Raw genomic sequence first — 18,783 nt, 5'->3', positions numbered from 1 at the left:
CAGCTCATTGGATCTTCCTGTCCCCACCTAATGTTACTATTAGACACAGGCCACAGAATCCTTGAGAAGGGCATGAACAGGGGGATAAAACTTGGAGCCCCAGCTCTCTCTGCTTATGCACCTTCTTCAACGGCTTTGACTGGCAGCCAAGCAGCACAGCATCTCCAGCTCCTCGTATTTCATGGTGAACATCATCAGGCCGACCAGACCCAGAAAACCACTCCCAGTGAGACGACCAAAGACCAGATCCAGCCCTAGACAAGAGGAGAAGCCCAAATCGATGATCCTGAAACATCAGGAAATGCTCAAAAACTGAGGAAGAGCCTGTCCCAGCCTTACTGAATAGATATTACCAATCTTTCCAGATAAACAGTTCAAATACAGTGATAGGGACCTATGAATAGGGTGTAGCAAATCCTTGGAAGAACATGTCAGAAGAAGAAAGATAGTGTCGATTTGAGATTATTTCCTTTAAGGTTGAAGATTGTTTGCTGAAGAGTCCTGTGAAGAGATTGAATATTGTTTTTCCTTAACAAATTGATCAATAAAGTTGTGTTGGACCTTCACCTGACTCTTAACCTCTAGGTCTTCTGCACAGTGCGTGTTAAAAAGTGTTCCTGAAAACTGGTGAATATTAGTCAGGATCCATTTACCCACTGCCTTTCACTTTGCAACATTAATATGGTAGTTTGATCTGTGTTTTTGATTAGATTTTACAGTTCTGAAGCAGGCACAAAAAGTATTAGCACAAGAAGGATGCTCTCTTTTTGGAGTCTTGCTCACCTGTGGCATAACCACAGTATCCGAGCTTTCCACCAGGGCCACATCCACTGACTGGCTGGAAAGTACTGCACAAATTTATTTATTTAAAACTTTTGTTTATCCAGGACATCTCCTTGGAATTGAACAGTCGGTTTCTGTGAAGTGAAAATAAACTATGTTGGAAATGCAGAACAGGCCAGTATCTGAGAGGGGAAGACAGGTTCAGGAAGTGTGTGAGTCCTTTCCATTTCTTACAGGGCTTACAGGAATAAATTTTAAATCTACATGGCTGTCAGCATATTCTATTCCATACGTATAGTGCACAATTAAAATGCTGAACTGATATAAAAGTCCAGCAATATTATAAAACAAGATGAGTTAAAGGCAGGACTGTTTAGTACGTTCTAATATGCTCCCAGTTATTTAAATCAAAATTGTTATTTCATTCTTGTTTCAAAGTAAACGTAGAAACAAAAGAAATTTGACATGTCAGCAACAACTCTCACCAATCTTTACAGATGCACCATAGAAAGCATTCTTTCTGGTTGTATCACAGCTTGGTATGGCCCCTGCTCTGACCAAGACCACGAGAAACTAAAGGGTTGTGAATGAAGCTCAGTCCATCCCCAAACTGGCCTCCCATGCACTGACTCTGTCTACACTTCCTACTGCCTCGGAAAGGGAGCCAGCATAACAAGGCACCCGCACACATCCCCACCCCCCCACCTTCCCGCCCCCCCGAACATACTGTTTTCCATCGGGATAAAGATGCAAAAGTCTAAGATCATGTACCAACCAACTCAAAAACAGTTTCTTCTCTGCTGCCATCAGATTTTTGAATGGGTTTACTGGTCAGGATTTTATGCCTTCGCTCCTCCCAAAGCTGTAAAATCCCACCTGAAGTCAACAGACATTTAGACATTTCCATTGTCCATCCTTTGTCCATTCCAATTCTGTGGCGGGCAGGACAGTAAAATTCCAGCCACCATATATTAAGCTGATCTTTCTCGACACCCTATCTGTGATTGCAACACTACATTCTGCACCTTCACCTTTCCTTCTCCCCTATGTACCCTATGAACGGTATGCTTTGTCTCCATAGCACGCAAGAAACAATACTTTTCACTGTATCCCAATACATGCGACAATAATAAATCAAATCAAACGTCATCAGAGGGCACCTCCATTCAGGTTGGGGTCATTCCAAGGCTGTTACAGTACATGGTTATACAGAGAGTGGCACCCTAAGAACCGGCAAGCCAGACAGGACAGGGGAACACGAGTTTAGGGTGGGGTCCAATTGTTCCAGCATTCTGTCCCATTTAGACTGGTCCATTAAAATCTGGCCTGTAGGGGTTGGTGAGAGCAAATTTTGCACGCCCCCTTCAATGTGAAGAGGGCACCACTGAGAATGTTCCCAGGTTTTCTCTGACATACATTAGGTTTCACACAAATCCTCGTCAGACGCAGGGTCATCCAGACTCCAAACGTTGGCTCTATTCTCTCCCCACAAGTGCTGTTGGATTTGTTGAGATTTTCCAGCATTTTCTGTTCAGAAAATCAGGTTGAATCATCTGATGGAAGGGCTTGTTTGGTCAGAATTGGGTAGAATGATCTCACGGAGAAGATGTGTTTGAAAAGGCTTGGGATGGTTGACGGATAGAGGCCACAGAGAATTCTGGAATTGCTTCCCACGACCGGTGAATAACAAGGACAGTAGAATCATCATCAAGTGAAAAATCCTAACCCAGCTTCACACATTTAAAACTGTTTAGTAAACATAAGGTTTGAACTTGAAGTTTCAAAATATACATTCATTAAATGATAAGGATTCATTTAAACCTATTCTGAAAGCACCCAGTGGCCTGCACTATCTGACTGACAGTCCTATTAAATGCAATAGTGAAGTGAGGGACTGGCAGTGGAAAGATGATTTAGGACTTGGGAGATCACAGTGATTTTTATCTAAATTAAAGACTGTATGCACTGGTGCTCGATCTGGCTCCTCCTCCAGCTGGAATTCACACGTGGTGCTTGTTGTGTTCTGCTCCGAGGATATTTTAAGCCTGGCAAAGAATCAGTAGAGAAATGTACTCACATGGTGAGCCAGCCAGGCTTCACATTCTGACCCTGTAGACTGATGCCATTAAGCTGCTGCTGAGTTTGCTTCAGTCCACACTCCCCTTAGAACATTTGCTCATTTCTTCACAAACAAATGTCACATTCCTGCACTGCAAATCATTAAAGATAATCGGTGCCTACACATTCCAATTTTAAAATTCATTACTCACTCAAATATATATATTTTTCTTCCTATGGGTAAGATTCAATCCCCCTTTGTTTGCAAATGATTGTGACACTGGTTTCAGGCAGATGAATTAATAAGAATTCAGGCCAAATTGCAAACAATCAGATTGTTGGAGAAATTTTTCTCACATGCTTGTGAGGGGGTGAGCAGGGGAGGAAACAGAGTGAGACTAACTATGAAAGACAAGCATTCCTAAGTAGCACATACACCATTATTGATGACGTGAAGGCGCTCCATATACTAAGGGTGCAACTTTACCGTCCCATCCACCACAGGAATTGTAGCGTGCAGGGCAGACCTTGCAAAGATCCGTTGACCTCACTTGGGAATTTCCAGCCTTGGGGCAAATGCAGCTGGAAAATCTTGTCCTAAGTGTTTATATGTCTAAGACTGTCCTCTAGAACTTGCTCAATGATATCATTTCGTAGAATTCATAATAATTCCTACGGTGCAGAAGGAAGCCATTTGGCCCATGGAGTCTGCACTGACTCTCTGACAGAGTATTTTACCCAGGCCCTATCCCTGTAACTCCACATATTTATTCCACTAATGCCCCTAACCTACGCATCTTGGGACACTAAGGGGCAATTCAGCATGGCCAATCAATCTAACCTAGACTGTGGGAGGAAACCGAAGCACTCAGAGGAAACTCACAGACACGGGGAGAATGTGCAAACTCCACACAGACTGTCACCAAAAGCTAGAATTGAACCCAGGAGCCTGGTGCACTGAGGTAGCTGTGCTAACGACTGTGCCACCGTGCCCGTCCTTCACAAATTTACTTTCCTCTCTGCTGTCAGAGTCCAGAGCGAACACTGCTTTTTAATTGGGAAAGTGAATTGTTGGAGACACACCCTTCATACATTTCTTCAGCAAGTTTTCTATAAACAAGTCATTCAACAGTCAGCCCCTAAGTTTGTTCCTTTCTAATCTATCTTTGGAAACAAATGTTAAATGTAGCATAGAGATGTCCGGGGAGCTATAAATCGAGATCAGAACTTTTTACTGACTTTATTTATGAGTGTTAACTTTAACCATTTTACTACAGTTTGGCTAACCTTTCACTCATTTTATATCATTCATTGCTTCACTGAACGGGTGCAGGCTGAAATATGTTCCCCATGACTACAATATATAATAACTCAATACATAAACAAGGATGCAGATTGATTAGTTCCAAGGGTTTCAGTGCTGACATGTCTAGACATCAATTGGTTGTGACAACTTGCATGGTTCTATCATATATTATACAAAAAAACTTCACTAAAACTTCTGTGTGTCTCCGCATGAGTAACAATCACCCCTCAAACTGGAAGCCTGTCAAAAATAGAAGAGTGCTGGTTACAGCTTTGTATGGTAACAAAAATTGCCACTCCTGTCAATTAAAAGATAGTGTACAAATAATAGCATTTTATTATAAGTACAGTGACAGATATATTAAAGGAAAAGGTTAACGAGTAAGTTGCACTGTTTCCTACCCTTGTGCTGGGCTTGTTTTTCTGTTCAGAGCTCCCTGAATTGCTATGCTTCACACTGCTGTTCAGTGCTGAGACTTGTATCAGACATCCAACAGCTGCAGGTCATAAATTTAGGTCCGTCGTGCTTCAAACTAATCGCGTGGGTACCAGACACCCATTGCCTTTTATATATTCCCTGCCTAGTGTTCCTGTTCTTTGCTTAACATTCAAAATATTTACTACAATTTCAAAATGTGATTAGCTGGTAGTTTGCAAACCTCCAGATCTGATTATAATAAATACTTGGCGAGTGGCTCTTGATCTGCATGCAAGGTTTCTTAACAAAATATGTACAATGCTGCCCTTCAAACTCTTGAAATTCAGACGCTTCCACAACTCAATAACACAAATGAAATTTGAAGTAACACTTCACTTGAGTGTGAGAACAAGTTTTGTCTCAGCAACAAGACAATTTATCCTTTCCAGTCAATAGTGTTGCAGTTTAGCCATGAAGGAATGCTGGGGGGAGGCAAAGTAACTTTATATTTCAGATGTTTATGCTAAGGTACGAGATCAGAAACCCCAAAGTATGTTATCAAGCCCAAATGGACCCCAACAGTTTTTCTATTTTGGCATTAGTGTGAGGATAATGTATTTTACTCCAGGCGTGATTCTGTTGACCTCACTAGGTTTCTTTTCATAGATCATCATCATAGAATCCTACAGTGCAGGAGGAAGCCATTCGGCCCATCAGGTCTGCACCGATCACAATCCCACTCAGATTATATCCCCATAACCCCATGCATTTACCCAGCTAGTCTCCCTGACACTGAGGGGCTGTTTAGTATGGCCAATTCACCTAATCCGTACTGGGGGGCGGGGGGTGGGGGGGGGACTGGAGCATCCGGAGGAAACCCACGAAGGCACAGGGAGAATGTGCAAACTCCACACAGACAGTGACCCAAGCTGGGAATCGGACCCAGGTCCCTGGTACTGCAAGGCAGCAGTGCTAACCACTGTGCCACCGTGCTGTCCCTATCAAAACAAACTTAATTTAACAATACAGTTTAACTATAATGAATGAATTACCTTAGCTTTTACCAATTGAAATACTTCAACATGACAATTCTTAGCTGCTAAACTATCTCTATGCATTCCAATTCAAGCAATATCCCTCTTATAGACTTAAACTCTTTTTCGATATCAGTAAACACAAGGTTTAAACATTTGGGCTTGCTAACAATCCTAGAGCCTTTTGAACATCTCTGGAGAGAGAGAATCAAAGAGACACCCGTCTTCTGAAAGCCCCAAACAACAGCCTCCAGAAAGAGAGGGAGAGAAAGAGACACATACCTCTCGCTTCTTTCAGAGCCAGGTAGTAACCTGCTCTTGATTTTAAAAAACAATGTCTCTCCTGTAAGCTTAGTTCCACCCATTAACACACGACTGTCTCTGTCAATCAACCTAACCAAAACCCGGGAGGAAATCCATGCAGACAAAGGGAGAACTTCCAAATTCCTCACAACCAATGACCCAAGGCCAGAATTGAACCCGGGTCCCTGGAGCTGTGAGGCAGCAGTGCTAACCACTGTGCCATCGTACTGTCCATTCAATCCATTAGATTCTATTTTCATCCAAACCAGAAATTTTATTTTTAACTCTTTCCTGAGATATTGGCATCACTGGACGGCCAACATTTCAACCCCATACTGGATGTTGCTTTTGTTTTGGAACGGATGTCGGTGGTTAAGAGTTAAAATGAGAACATGGACACTCTTAGAAAAGGAAAATTCTGCAGAGAATGTAATCACCTCACAGAGGATCTTTCATGAAGCCATTTCAATGGTGAGCAAAATTAAAGAGTTTCTGCTGAGCCAATGCATCATCACCTCATTAGCATATTTGCCCATTAGCAAATTTGACATTTCAGTTACGACTCTCACCAACTTTTATAGATGCACCGTAGAAAGCATTCCTTCTGATTGTACCACAGCTTCAAAGCAAACGGCCTCTCGAAGGAATCAGTTTGGTGGATCTTTCCTTGTTGAATTTTTTTGATTCTTTCATGGGACATGGGTGTCACTGGCTACCCAAGACCGCAAGAAACAAAAGGTCGTGAATATAGCTCAATCCATCACACAAATCAGACTCCCACCCATTGATTCTGTCTATACTTCCCACTGCCTTGGAAAAGCAGCCAGCATAATTAAGGACTCCACACATCCCGGACATTCTCTCTTCCACCTTCTTCTGTCAGGAAAAAGATACAAAAGTCTGATACCACGTACCAACCGACTCAAGAATAGCTTCTTCCCTGCTGCTGTCAGACTTTTGAATGGATCTCCCTTGCATTAAGTTGACGTTTTGCTGCACGCTAGATATGACTGTAATGACTACATTCTGCACTGTCTCCTTTCTTTCTCTATGTACAGTATGCTTTGTCTGCATAGCGCGCAAGAAACAATACTTTTCACTGTATATTAATATTTGTGACAATAATAAATCAAATCACATCTATGAATGGTATACTTTGTTTATATAGCACGCAAGAAATAATACTTATCATTGTATACTTATACAAGTGACGATAGTAAATCAAATCAAATCAACATCAACATCAACCATGTTTTACTTCCTCAGGATACCAGCAAATCTGAACTCAGATGGGTAGTGAGAAACTTTGGCCTTCTGCATGCTTGAGTTGACTGAAGGGTAAGCCAGCACTCAATCTACACTGGCACAAAAAAAAGTGAGACTAAGGATCTTATCCATGAGAAAAATAAAGAGCAGATGCTAAAAGAGTTGGCAGCACTCAAACTAGAAATGCCACCCAGCCCAGGTGTGATGGAGCTTAGGTCATTGAGAAGGGTAAGGGTGATGATAGCGTGGGCCATGGCCACAATCCTCTTTTGATTTGAGATTCGTGTCAGAGCACAGGAGGGCTGCCAAAAACTTGGCAATGATAGACCATCAACTGAGCATAATAATCCTCTTAGTCAAATTGAAGCCCGTGGGATTTTAGTGACTACCAGGATAGAGAATTGGCTAACAGAGAGCAAAGAGAAGTGATGCAGACTCGATGTGCCAAATGGCCTCTTCTGTACTGTTGGAATTTTATGATGCTATGATATAAAACTCAGAAATCTAGTAAACAGTGGATAGGGTAGCAGGTAGATATAAAGTTGTAAAATGGACAGATGACATTTAGCGTGGTTAATTCGCAAGTGCCTCATTTTGGTTCAAAGAATTAGGAGCGGCAATCTAAATGGCACAATTCACAAGGGCCTGCAGAAACAAAAAGAGCTGGCAGTGTTTGTACACGGATCTCTGCAGGTGGCAGTACAAGTTCTGAAGGCTGTTTAAACAAAAGCCAGGTATACTGGTTGTGTAGATACAGTCACAGGATACAAAGCAAGAACGCTGTGCTAAATCTCTGGCCTCTGCTGGAATATTTGAACAGTTCTCAGCACCACACTTGGGAAGATGGCTAGACCTTAGAAAGGGTGCAGAAAGGGCTTTGTTAGAATCGTACCAGCGATGAGGGCCTTCAGTTATGTGGAGGCTCGAAGACCTGGGTCGTTTCCCTCAGAGCAGAGAAGATTAAAATGAAATTTAATAAGATATTCAAAATCATGCTAGGTTTTGATAGGGTAAATAAGGTGACACTGAAAAGTCAGTGACAGATCAAATCAAATTGATAAAATAACCAGAGAGCTACCTGAGGCAGTGTTTCTTTACACAGCACGTTATAATGACCTGAAATGTACTATTTGAAAGGGGAGGGGGAGCGAAATCATAAATCATTTTCAAAAGGGAATCAGAAAATACTTGAAGGAGAAATGTTCTACGTCTATGGGAAAAGAAAAGGAATGCAAGGGAAGGGGGCAACGCATGAAATATAGGCCAAATGACCTCCGACTCTGCTGGATCAATCTAAGATCTTATGATTCTATCTGCTGATGTAAATGTGCTTACTTAACTTATTCTGAAGCATTTTAATAGAATTAATCTTAAAAATTCAATGTTTATCAATAAAAACATTTGATGTGATTTGATTTAATTTGAATTATTATTGTCACACGTATTAGTATACAATGAAAAGTATTGCTTCTTGTGTGCTATACAGACAAAGCATACTAATATATAGGGAAGGACATGAGAGAGCAGAATGTAGTGTTACAGTCATAGCTAGAGTGTGCAGAAAGATCCACATAATGCAAAGTAGGTTCATTCAAAAGTCTGATGGCAGCAGCGACGAAGCTGTTCTTGGGTTGGTTGGTACATGATCTTAGACTTTTGTATCTTTCTCCTGACAGAAGAAGGTGGAAGAGAGAATATCCAGAGTGCATGGGGTCCTTAATTATGCTGACTGTTCTGCCGAGGCATTGGGAAGTGTAGACAGAGTCAATAGATGGGAGGCTGGTTCGCGTGATGGATTGGGCTACATTCACGACCTTTTAGAGTTCCTTGCAGTCTTGAGCAGAGCAGGAAACATACCAAGCTGTGATACAACCAGAAAGAATGCTTTCTATGGTGCATCTGTATAAGTTGGTTTGAATTCTAATTCATTTGAATTCTATGTAATTTACGGACGAGGGGAATTCTCCATTTTGAGAGTAAGTGTGGTGGTGGGCAGCTCCGGTGGTGTCCTCCTTCCTGCCCTAGTAGTGGACCCAGATTCTGTTCTTGGAACCTCATTATTTATGCACAGGTGACTTCCCCTCTGAAACTCCTGGCAGCCTTGAAGCTGATTCGTCCACCAGCCCTCAGTTAACAGGTCGAAAGGTCCAGGCGCTACATGTAAACACTAGTCCAGCACATTTGTATCACTCTCTCCTGTTCATCTGTGTCACTCAGTCTGTTTATCTGATGTTGGTCTGTGTCACTCAGTCTCTTTTGGTGTGTGTTACTTGGTCCCTGTTGGTCTCTCGGTATCTGTCACTCGGTATCTGTTGGTCTGTTGCACTTAATCTCTGTCGGCCTGTGTCGCTCGGTCTCTGTCGGCCTGTGTCGCTCGGTCTCTGTCGGCCTGTGTCGCTCGGTCTCTTGTCGGCCTGTGTGGTTCAATCAGCTTGCTGCAGTCTGTGTAGATCTGTATGTCTGCTGCTGCTCTCTGTGGACCAGTACATTTCAATTACACTGATAACAATGGAGGGAGTTTGACAAATCATTTTCCATTCGTGCCCTTTACTCTGCATGGATCAGAGCCAAGGACCTAATTCCAACACTTGCAATCTAATAACATTTAACAGTTGAAAATTTCCTTGCCTGTCACACCGTTTCTTCACAGCTTATATATTTAATTATGGTTCTATGTTACTCAAGGCTTTTATTATAAACCAGGAAAATCATTTTCCGATTACTAGGCATAGCATTGTATTGGATAAGTAAAGATGACGGCTCTCATTCCAATTAATTAGAGGGAAAAGATGTCACCAGATGATTTTGTTTGACACTCTAATTAAAAAAGTATAATATTTAACAGTTATATATGGCAGAATAGAATTGAAGCCATCTTTCAGTAAATGTAACCTCCCTTGTCATGACCCAAGATGTAGTGATGGTTTATAGGTTCTTCTCTGGCTTTACCTTAAATCTAATTTCACCAGAGGGATCTCAATGTCAGAAACAAAATGTCCTTTTCTTCCAGTCAATGGGTTTACATAGTACATCATAGAATCATTTAATCCTACAGTGCAGAAGGAGGCCAGTTGGCCCATCAAGCCTGCGCCAACCACAGTTCCACCCAAGCCTATCATCATAACCCCACACATTTATCCTAGCTGGTCCCCCTGACACCAAAGGGCAATTTAGCATGGCCAATCCGCCCAATTGTTTGACCATTTCAAACTGTTTGAGGCATTCTGTTTTTAGTGGAGCTGTTCCAATATCAGCAATGTTAATTATTTTTGCCATTTGTGTAGATTAATTCAAAATTCAATAAAGGTGAGCATTTGTCCGTCATTTACTGGGTCAACACCTTCTTCCTTTTGCTTTGTTTTCACTCTTTGTTTCCCTCCCCATACTTTCTCTGTTCTTCCTGTGAAGGTGATGACTCCACGGGACTGCAGGTTCATATCTTCGGGCTCCCACCTGCTGTGATGCCCAAATGTTGATGTTTATTGTGAGTCAAAGCAGTGGCTTGAGGCAAATGAAGACAAGACCGCCCCACTCCCCCAAACCCACATGTCTGTTCACTTGTCACTTAGTAATAGTCAGAAGCAAGTTGTTAGTGAGGTTTTACATTTACCATGCTTTTGAGTCTTACTGAACCATGATGAGGGTATAAGAAGCTTCAGATAGTAGGTATAGTTATATGGAGTTACAGAGGTTTATAGCATGGAAACAGGCCCTTTGGCCCAACTTGTCCATGCCACTCAGTTTTTACCATTAAGCTAGTCCCAATTGCCTGCGTTTGGCTCACATCCCTCGATACTAATCTTACCCATGTAACTGTCTAAATGCTTTTTAAAGGACAAAATTGTACCCTTTACTTTCAAACAATTTATTAGGAACAATTTGCCCTAGCCCTAACCTTCAGGGTAATGCCTGGACAGAGACGGGCCAGCTCTCCTGAAACCTCTCAGTCACCTAACTACTGATGTCACAGTTATATCATTAATATCATCCTGGTCTCATTAACATACTCATTAACCCATTATTCTCCATCTCCCTCCAAGCATAATCTCAAACTGTTACATTCTTTTGTTGAACAATTTATATTACACTTTCCAACATGTGAAAATTTCCTGTACGGTTTATAGTTTCTATCCAATGCCTACCCTTCGCACCCGCTCTTCCTCCCCCAACCCTCTCCAAGTCACCTTCACCCGAGTCTTCAATGTCCAGCAGTATCCTCGGCTCTGCTGGAGGATGTTGTGGACATGTGCATTCACTTGATCTTTTTTCTGGAAGACAAACACATTGGCAGAGTGGGATGGCAATTCCTGATGACTGCTGGCTGTGACCTTTACAATGGCTTCAGCATACAGATTGTGACACCCATGTAATAAAAGATTTATTCAAGAGAGAAAACTTCAGGGCTTGGACAATCCCACTCTCTTGAAAAGGAAGAGGAGAAATTGATATTCTGGTTAGAATTTTATGAGAGAAATTCTAAGTGTCCAGTGAGTGTGAGAATGGGAGAGGTGCAGATCCATTCTTTGGGCAAGTTTTTACTCCCAATCGTGTGCACATAGGGCATGAAAAAATGGGCTAGACTGTTTCTAGCTATCAGAGGCAGCCCTGGCCAGCCTGATCAGACAGCAGAAAGAGCTATTGTGCATGTGCAAACCTCTGTGGCTACACATGTGTAATTCTAACCATTGAGACCAAACAGAGACAGAGAGAGAGAGAGGTTTCAGGCCTCTCCTGCTACAGCCTTTCTCAATATAGCAGCCGCCGCGCCCCCCCCCCCCCCACACAATTGCAGGGTCTTGGGCCAATCGTGAGCCTTACACAGCCCAAACATATATAGCCCCCAACACTATCCTGACTGATCACACCTTTGCCACTAATGGTCTCTGGCAGAGTGTGCAGTGGGCTCCCCCTGCCCCCCATCAATCGCATGACGCCCATCTCCCATGAATGAATAAAAAAAGAATAAATATAATGGATACATCCACCTTATTCCATGAACTATACCCGCAGGAACCATTACCACTAGGAAAGTAGTAGAGGAGTTAATTAAATTCTATACCAGAAATGACTTACCAAGGAGATAAAATCTGACCCTTGTTCTGATTGTATGCCAGGACCGTTCAAAGAGATCATTATAGGTTGGAGATCAAACAATACAAAGCATCAGTTGATTATCCAGAGTCCCAAAGAGCACTGGAGGTGGAGGAGGTGGGACCAGGCTTTGATAAGCATGACAAGAGCTTATAACCAAGATTATATTCATGACTGGGACAAAGTGATTCCATTTTTATTGTTTGTGATGAGGGATGCACGAAATGAACGAACCAAATTTTGTTCTTTCGAATTTGTCTTTGGGCGTGAGGTTGAAGGACATTGAAATTAATTTGTGAAAAGTTACTAATTACCTAGTCAGAGATTACACATTTAGACTATGGCTGGAATCTTTCACTATTAACCCCGGTGGGATTTTCCCATCCCGCTGCAGTGAACGGAGATTTGGCTAGCAGACAAATTCTCCGCTCTCGCTAATGTGGGAGCGTGGTGTGAATGGGTGGTAAGATCACCGCTAAGTGGGGCTATGAGGTGGTGACTAAACACTTAAAGACAAACCAGCAAGGAATGAAAGCCAGGGCTGATAGGAGAGCCCAAACTCATAATTTTAGAAGAGAGAGAACGCTCATCTTATTAAATAGTTTTTTTTTATTTAATTTTATCTATTATTGTCACATCTATTAGTATACAGTGAAAAGTATTGTTTCTTCTGCTATACAGGCAAAGCATACCATTCATAGAGAAGGAAAGGAAAGAGTACAGAATATAGTGTCACAGTCATAGCTAGGATGTAGAGAAAGATCAACTTAATGCAGGTAGGTCCATTTGTCAGGCAAATCTTTGAAAGCTAGATTCAGCGGGCTGTATCACACTGAAAGGGAACTGAGCGAAGTAGGGTATCTGGTACGTACTCCAAACAGGTGCAAATTGCACAGTGTGTGTAGTGTGAACATATTAAAGAGGTAGAGGAGATTAGAATATGCATGTGGTCTCGTTGGTAACAAAGCAAGGGAAAGACAAGGTGGGAAATTATGATAGTGACTTCCCTAAAATTCATTGGGGCTATGAGGAAGTAGTGAATATTGAAACCAATGGCTATGTAATCTCTCAGATAAGAGCCAGAGTGAACCAACAGTGTTACTGCAGTCCTATAGGAGTAAACTAGATAGAATGGGGTTAGCAAAACATGATGTAGATGTGGAAGGCACTGTTCCAATCAAACAACATCAAGATTGGTTGAGTCCAGCTAGGCAAAGACATCATTGAGGCTTTTTGTCATCCCTCTTGGTCATGCTGGGCTTGGAGCGGGGACTGGGCTGGGAGCCGGGGCTGGGCTGGGAGCCGGGGCTGGCCTGGGAGCCGGATACTTACAGCCATTCTGGCTCGGTGGCTCAGGGAGATAGGGCAGGAGGGACCTGGAACCAGCCACAGTTGCCTGGAGCAGGATGGATAGGGGCATGAAAACCAGGGACAGCATCGACAATGGATGGCCCACGCATTTTTTGCTGCCTGGGTTGCTGGAATTGGCCTTCTGAAATCTCACTAGGAAGCTGCAATATCACACCTTCCTATCTGTTGCCAGTGCACACTGTGTTCCAAGCCCCAGGGTTTTAATGGGGGATTGAGTAAAATATGACTCTAACTTAGACCCACACTCTACCAATCAGATTCCGATATTGCTCTGCATTGCCTGCTGCTAGGCTCAAGAAATACAAATGAGTCTATCAGCAAATTCAGAGCAATCAGGCTCTGATTGGTGCTCCCACAGCAACCCTTATTGGTGAAGGCTCTGTGCCAAGGCACAGTGTGTTTCATGGTGAGCCCTCCTCTGGAGCCAAAAGGTGGAAGATATCAACCATCTGGCACTTGGCACTAACCTCTGTTGCTGCGGTCCCCGTCACCCCACCCTTCTCCCTCCTGTCACTAGTACCTTGCACCTGCTCCAGCCATCTAGCTGAGTAAGCCCTGACACATGCACGCCATGTTTGGTCATTTTTCAGACTGGTGTGAACTCAGGCTGGTGGGCTGAGTAACCAGCTGGAGGCAGGGGGGATGTTACAATTTCAACACAGTGGTCATTCGAATCCCACCAATGGTACATGAATCGGCTTTGCCACAAGCTTAGGCAGGAATGGCAACCCATCATGAATGTTGAGACCACAAGTTCCACCACATTTTTCCACTGCCGGGGAACCTATTTTTTCTCCATCCTGCCTTATTGTTCACCACGGCCCACCTGGAACCCTGCTGCTGACTGGAGGGAATAATTCCACCCCACATGTCTCACACAATCCCCTCACTGCGGCACTGATCTTAGTTGCTGCAAAGACAATTTTCTTTGTCTCCTGCTCATCACTTGTGGGCTGCTGATCAGTGGCCTCAGTTCTCAGTGATTCCAGTATCCTTCAACGCTGCCACCATGTTTCGATGTCGTTACCGAGTGTGTGTGAAGTTTTATCATCAAATGCTTTCTTGTCTTTCCAAGCCTGGAGGAGGCTTTGCTTCCCTATGGCATATTTGAGGTAGTTGGATGTAGTTTATTAAGAACTATTTAAAAATACCCTAGAGTGTTTGGTACACAACGTTCTGAGTCTAGATCTCTTGGAATCTCTCGGTCATCTGTCTACGGATGTCAAAGTTCCATCATTAGTATCATCATGGTCTCATTAACATATCCATTACGCTACAAGAGGACAGCATGGTCAGCATGGACTAATTGGGCTGAAGGGCCTGTTTCCGTGCTGTATTGCTCTAGGGCTCTATGACTCTAAAAGCCCTGACTGATATTCTCCTCACTGGCCTAGGAGTGCTGATATTACAGTGTTCTGATACTAATCCAGATGGAGATTTGCTAATTCAGAACAGGCTGACAATCCCATCGAGGACTGTACCGATCTGTGCACAGAAGGTTGGCCACACCTAATCATTTAACATCTGGTTAAAATTGTTTCTTCCTTTTGTTTCCCATACACAAGTTAGGTTACCTACCAAAACCTCTGGAAGGCCCTGCATACATTAGCTAAAGAATAGGATGGTATTGTCTGCATAGATTTTCAACTGTCAATGTTACTCTTTCATTGTCTAATAGGAGATTCACAAATGATTCTTTAGACAGTTCCTCTCTTGCTCATCGATTGCCCACTCAGTTCAGATGTATTTTCTGTTCAATGAAGATCTAAATTATCAATCAACATAGCAAACACATCAAATTTACCCTTCTTGATCCAACATATTAATAGACTTGCATGAGACTTTCTAAGAGTAAAAAAGTATGATGGCTGAGGGAAGTGGTTCACTCAAATAGAGGTTCAATAGGTAAAAAGGTAAAGTTGCCATAGTCCCAGATGACCATATGCAGTGATTTAACCTGAAAATCACCACGCCTCAGGCGAGGGGTAAGATTGAGAAGATGGGGCTTTTATGAATACCCTCAGCCAGTACGGGATTTGAACTTGCGCTGTTGGCATTGCTCTGCATCATGAACCAGTTGTCAACCAACTGAACTAACCAACTCCTGCCTCCAATAACATAATGGAAACTCTTGCAACAGAATGCAGAAACAGAAAGTTTCAAGCCAAACTGCAGCGTAAGAGAAGGGAGTAGAGGGGTCCAAAATGAGTGGTAAATGATACTTATATGGAGGGTAAACACTGCATGTGTCAAAAGGACTGTTTCGGTGCTGTAGAGTGTAACTGGTGTAAATGATTTGTAAATTGAGAAGAAAGTGCCATGATTTTGCTCAAGTATTCCCAAATTAGGGAGTTTGGGGTAAGAAGTTATCTTATCACACAACAGCTTCAGCACCCAATGTTTTTCTCATAGCCTTCAGTCTTTTCTTTTTTGAAAATGGGATCTTGTCTCTTGAACTCATTTACATTGTTTGCTTTGCTGTCCTTCCCTGGTAACTTAGACAACATATCTATTATCTTCTGAATAAAACATATCTTAAATCTTCATCTGTAAATGAATATGGATTTTTGAACTCTTAACCACAGTAAATAAGTTCTTAGAACAATTCATAGAATCCCTACAGTCCAGAAGCAGGCAATTCTACCCATCAAGTCTGAACCCACTCTCTGACAAAAACATCTTACCCTCTCCCCATATATTTACCCCACTAATCCCCCTAAACTAGGGGCACAAATGGACAATTTAGCATGGCCAATCAACATAAACTACATGTTTAAAGTTTATTTAATAGTGTCACAAGTGAGTTTCCATTAACACTGCAATGAAGTTACTGTGAAAATCCCCTAGTCGCCTCACTCTGGCGCCTGTTCAGGTACACTGAGGAAGAATTTAGCATGGTCAGTGCACCTAACCAGCACATCTTTCAGGCTGTGGGAGGAAACCAGAGCACCTGGAGGTAATCCACGCAGACATGGGGAGAATGTGCAGATTCAGCATAGACAGTCACCCAAGGCCGGAATTGAACCCGGGTCCCTGACGCTGTGAGGTGGCAGTGTTAACCTCTGTGCCACCGTGCCACCCTAAATTCTGCCAGCTTCCCTCATAATCTAGAAAATTCAATGAAATCACCTCAAAGTTTATTTCTTTACCCTAAGATAACAAACTAACTTCCTTAACTTCTCACAACTTGAATTCCTGATACTTGTGATCATCAGCACTGCTCATACACGATAAACAATCTTCATTTGAATAAGTACTTCAGATAAGGACTAACCAAGCCTTATACAACAATGTTATAACCTCTCCTGCTTTGTATTCTATCCCTGGCTAATTGTAACGACAGCAGCTAAACCATGTGCTTATGTTTTCATAGATATATCCATTATGACCTAACAATATTTTCCTGGAGCAAGCTATCAAATGATCCTTTTAACACATGTTCCCGCTTGTGTTTCCACACTAATTACTTTATGTATCTCTTCAGCGAATTGCATGCTCCATCTATTAGTCCATTTACCAAATAAATCTGAACATGGTTGGATTTTTCTTTATTGTTTGCTCTGTTTTCTAATTTGTCCAGAATCAATCCCGGTGTATTCTGTTCACAAACCTGTCCTCAGCCTGAAATGTAGAGCACCTCTCTATTTTTATTTTTAAATCACCATGAACTTCATTCCCTAGTCAGTGAGTCTTTACTTGGGCCATTATTAGCAACCGTGGAACCGAATAAGCTTCTCAGAATAATTCCTAAGGCTTTGCATACAATTAAAGTTCAGGTTATTTCCCTATATTATCCAGGAGTATCATTCGATCATCTTATTGGCATAATGAAAGTTATAGTCCCCTCTTTCCAATCTACAGGAGTTCTTTTAGCATTTAACAAAGTTATAAATATAGAAGTTCAAACTTTGCTTCCTTCAGTACATATGTCTGCATTGTCTTTGCACCAACTACTCAATCTATTTAACAACGTTGAACCTCTGTATAACTGTATATCATGCCCAAAGCTTGTTGTGGCAGGCCGTTGAACAACATTCACTGTGACGTTTAACCGTGCCTGTTTAATGTTGACGATCTTTTGCCTTTCAAGTTACTGAATGTGGGAGATCGTATCAATGTGGCGCCCTCTATAGGGACCTGGGTGACCAGCGAGAGGCACCGTGAATGCTGGAATGAGCAATACAGGATCTATCATCTAGTATGGTGAAATCAGCATCAATCCAGACACCGAAACAGAAGTAAAACAAGGGAAAGAAACATTGGATTCAGAGAGAGGAAAAAAGGGTGAAAGAAAGAAAGAAACAAAATTAAATCTCAAACAACAGTTAAAGGTTGAAGGATTGAGGCGGAATTTTCTGGCCACGCTCGCCCCAAGTCCAGAAAAACCCACCCGAGGTCAAAGGACCTTTGCATGGTCCGTGTCCCGCCCGCTACAATTCCTATGGTGGGCGGGATGGGAAAATCCCACCCCTATTTGTATTAGTTAATTTGCAGTGCGAGAGAGGGTGACCGTCTGTAATAGATATTAGCCTGTCAATAAAGGAATAGCTTGACTTAAAAGAATGTGACTTGTCTCTGCGTGGTGGTTTAACTTTGTATTTACCAATCAAGTACAGGAATGGGAAGCCGGACAGCAAGATGCCGTGTCCACCCAGCTAATAGAGTGGGGAATTCTTCAAAGCAGATTTTCTATTGCAGCTTTTAATTTGACATCTATCAGTGGCAGAAGTCATTGTGTCACTTGCGCATAAATAATGATGAGGGTGAGTGTTCTTATCCTTTGTAAAGACGTTCGTTCACTGGTTTAAGGAAAGCACAACTCATTTATTTACAGCTTAAATCTATACAGAGACTTTCAGCCTGGAAGCTGCAATCAGCTCCCGAGATGACCCTGAATATGGAGGCCTGCATTTACCAGGGCGATCCTATCCCACTCCCCAGTTGGTTTCCTGAGCCAGGTGAGCCTTACTCTGCACATTTATCCTTAAAAGGACAATCACCACAGCCTTGCTCTGGTTTGGTCACAACTATTAGATCAATATTAATCTTTTATTATTCGCATACTATCTTAAAGTTAATTTATTAGTCACAAGTCGGCTTGCATTCACACTGTAATAATGTTACTGTGATAATCCCTTAGTCGCCACACTCTAG

General features: G+C 42.4%; 1 protein-coding gene across 5 annotated transcripts in view; it reads right to left on the bottom strand.

Moving 5' to 3' along the window:
* The window catches only part of sgcg (sarcoglycan, gamma), a 599,427-nt gene that overhangs the window by 451,763 nt on the left and 128,881 nt on the right, over positions 1 to 18,783 (bottom strand). The window contains exon 1 of one of the 5 annotated variants that reach the window (XM_080197917.1): positions 4,549 to 4,652. The exons of 3 other annotated variants lie outside the window; for them this stretch is intronic. The gene's annotated coding sequence lies outside the window, so the exon portion shown is untranslated. Of the gene's footprint in view, positions 1 to 4,548; positions 4,653 to 18,783 lie in introns of those variants that run through there. One more of the 5 variants, XM_080197921.1, reaches the window with a different exon arrangement.

Source organism: Carcharhinus amblyrhynchos, chromosome 10 (genome assembly GCF_965287045.1).
Source record: "Carcharhinus amblyrhynchos chromosome 10, sCarAmb.v2.hapA, whole genome shotgun sequence".
Lineage (NCBI taxonomy): Eukaryota > Metazoa > Chordata > Chondrichthyes > Carcharhiniformes > Carcharhinidae > Carcharhinus > Carcharhinus amblyrhynchos.
Note: the sequence above shows the minus strand (reverse complement) of the source record. Positions and strands in the feature narration are given on the sequence as shown.